The sequence below is a fragment of the Hemicordylus capensis genome, chromosome 1 (assembly GCF_027244095.1).
Source record: "Hemicordylus capensis ecotype Gifberg chromosome 1, rHemCap1.1.pri, whole genome shotgun sequence".
NCBI classification, from domain to species: Eukaryota; Metazoa; Chordata; class Lepidosauria; order Squamata; family Cordylidae; genus Hemicordylus; species Hemicordylus capensis.
In genome coordinates this window covers 192,531,402-192,534,889 of record NC_069657.1, presented here as the reverse complement: position 1 = coordinate 192,534,889, position 3,488 = coordinate 192,531,402, and positions in this window count along the sequence as shown.

Here is a 3,488-nt window from a genome sequence, read left to right as displayed (position 1 = left end):
GTGCAGCATCTGTGAAAAAGGCCAATTCCATACTAGGGATCATTAGGAAGGGAATTGAAAATAAAACTGCTAATATAAATATATTATATTATATTATATTATATTAATAAATATTATAATGCACATATACAAAACTATGGTGCGGCCACACTTGGAGTACTGCATACAATTCTGGTCACCACATCTAAAGAAGGACATTGCAGAACTGGAAAAGATGCAGAAGAAGGCAACCATGATGATCGAGGGCCTAGAGCATCTTCCTTATGAGGCAAGACTACAACACCTGGGCTTTTTAGTGTAGAAAAAAGATGACTGTGGCGAGACATATTAGAGGTCTGTAAAATCATGCATGGTGTGGAGAAATTAGATAGAGTGAGATTTTCCTCTCTCACACACATAACACTAGAACCAGGGGTCATCCCTTGAAATTGATTGCCAGGAAATCTAGGACCAACAAACGGAAGTCCTTTTTCACACAACACATAATCAACTTGTGGAATTCTCTGACACGAGATGTGGTGACAGCCAACAACCTCGATGGCTTTAAGAGGGGCTTGGATAACTTCATGGAGGAGAGGTCTATCAACGGCTACTAGTCAGAGGGCTATAGGCCACCTCCACCCTCAAAGGCAGGATGCTTCTGAGTACCAGTTGCAGGGGAGTAACAGCAGGAGAGAGGGCATGCCCTCAACTCCTGCCTGTAGGCTCCCAGTGGCATCTGGTGGGCCACTGTGTGGAACAGGATGCTGGACTAGATGGGCCTTCTTGGGCCTGATCCAGCATGGCTGTTCTTATGTTATGTTCTTGTGTCTGTCAGCCGTGGCTGCAAGCAGCTATGGCTAGCAGACTGCGGCACTCTCGGGGAGGGGACAGGGGATCCCCATAATGCATGGCACACCCGTGCAAGGGGCAGGGCGATGCGTCCCAGCACCCCAACCCTTGGAGCTACCAGCAGCAGCCAGTACTCATCTGGGCAGGCAATCCACCAACCCAGGGGTAAGCTCTTCAGGGCTTCCTCCCAACTAACCCTATTGCCCTTTCTCACTGGTTGTGAGAAAGGGCTCAATATATTACAGAGAGGAAGTTTGCACAAGGGCTATAGGTAACTATAGCAGGGATTATAAACATTGGGTCCCCAGATATTATTCAACTCCCATAATCCCCAGCCAAAGGCCACTGGGCCTGGGGATTATGGGATTTGAAGTCCAATAACATCCCTGCTCTATAGTATTATCAAAGAGAAGGAGAAAGAAGCAAACAGAGTGAGTGACACAGGCCCCTAAGAACAGCCCTGCTAGATCAGGCCCAAGGCCTATCTAGTCGGTAGCTATAGGAAGCTGAGCAGGATATGTAATAATAATAATATCCAGCTGCCTAAAAGACTTGGCAGAACAATGGAGGAAGCACTTAAAGAAAGGAAGGGCCAAGAGACACGTAGGCTGGGGAAACCACTCTAGGGAGAGGAAAAGCTGTGTGGCGAGAGAGGCCTGTGTGGCAAAGGAGGCCAAAGTATTATGGAGCGATGGAGTTGAATTTCACATATTAGTGTGAACAAACAAGCCAAATATTTTGCTGAAAGTGGTAGCCCTAGTTAAACAGGAAGGATGTTATTTTGCCAAGGAAAATTACATTTGCTTAGAATAAGTAGTGCTGGGTTAGTATGTGATGGGGCTGTTGCTTAGTGATAAAGCATCTGCTTTGCATGCAGAAGTCCCAGATATAATCCCTGTCATATCCAGGTAGGGGCTGGGAGAGGCTCCTGTCTGAAACTTTGGAGAGCCTCTACTAGTCAGGGTAGACAGTATTGACCTAGATGGGCCAATGGTCTGACTTGGTAGAAGGCCGTTTCCTATATTCATGTGCCACTTTTTTAGGATGGGATGTACCAGCCAAAGATTAGAGTCATGTTAGACCAGCATTGCTAGCTTGTGTCATCCATAAGGATATAAGTTTGAATTCTACTTTGAAATTTGAATACAGCACAAGTGTGTCTTTGCTGAAAAGATGGCGGAAATGAAAGGCATACTCTTAAAAACAGCCAGTTTGAAGTTGCAGATGAGATGACCAAGTTTCATGTTTTCTCATTTGTGTTTATGTGTTCCAAGAGGGTGAACTGTGTGAATTTGTTTCTGCAGCATGTCTTACTTTCAAGGTTTTGCAGTTCAGTATTTGTGATAAATCAGTATCATAAATGATATATGCCCTGAGCAGCACAGAAGCATTTTAAAAAGTAGTTCTTAACTGCCTTTTCTGCTGAGCTTGCATTGATTATCCTGAACTATAAATCTGTGTAGCCTGATTGCAGGAGAACCCATTTCCTTACATGGTGCTTTGGCATCTATCAACATTAACACTTAGAGACCATACTACCATTACTGCACTTTCTGGAACAGTGTTGTTTCCTGCGTTATTTATGCACCAAAACACAAGTAACTCAAAACCTCATGAATAATGGTTTTAGAGACATCAAAATGTGCAAATGACCAAACAAAGACAAATGTTGGTTGGTATTAAATGACCTAATGTGGTGGGAACTAATATAATAATATCACAAGAAGGTGAGTGATTTGGGGTTGCATTCGCTCTTTTAAAAAAATTTTAAACATCATACCAAAAACTCTGAAAAATGACAAAAGATTAAAAATAAAGGGTTGTCGCCAACTAAAGTTATATCTGGTCTAACTTATAATGACTAATTTGCCTCCTTGGTTTCACTGGGTGCTTAGTCATAACTAACGTTTCTAGCCCATAATACGCTTCCAAACTATTTTCCAGATACTTCCAATTATTGTTGAAAGTGCTTTCTAAGATATAGACAGATGGGGGATACCTAGCTTACCATGGAAAATGCCTGGGGTGCCTATTGTGTGCAGGCTTGTAAGAAGAGTTACTGTAGTGTGGTGTAGTGCAGTAGCTAAGAGCAGTCCATCAGGAAATCCTTGGTTAAAATCTCACTTGTGCTCTGCCTTCACTGGGTACTTAGGGAAGCTCTTATGTCTTTATTTAATACACCACCCCTTGATGAATGAGGCTAGTAAGACTGGCCTGCCTAATAGGGTTGTAAGAATTTCCCAAGATAATTTATGGGAAGCTCTTCTGAAGCACTATATAAATGGTAGGCATTATTATTTAGGGAAGCCTAGCTGACATCTGCTTTACATCACGTGATTGTGAGCCACTATGTCATCATGCAGTTAACACTTTTTATTGTTGAAATATAATAGAGAGGGGGGAAACTTTGGCAAATAGCAAGTTAAAAATATAGTACCATTTTAAAAATGTAACTTATTCTACAGTTCCTTCCAGGTATAAACTAAAGGATTTCAATCGTCGTTTAGAATGGGGAGGGGAACTCTTCTGTTTGCTATTTAATGTTTTTGTACTAGAAAATACTTTACAATGAGGCTATTCACACGAGCGAGCAAAACCAGGCTAAGGGAGTCCAGCCTAGTTTTGCTTGCTCATGTGAACCACTGGGATTGCGCCCG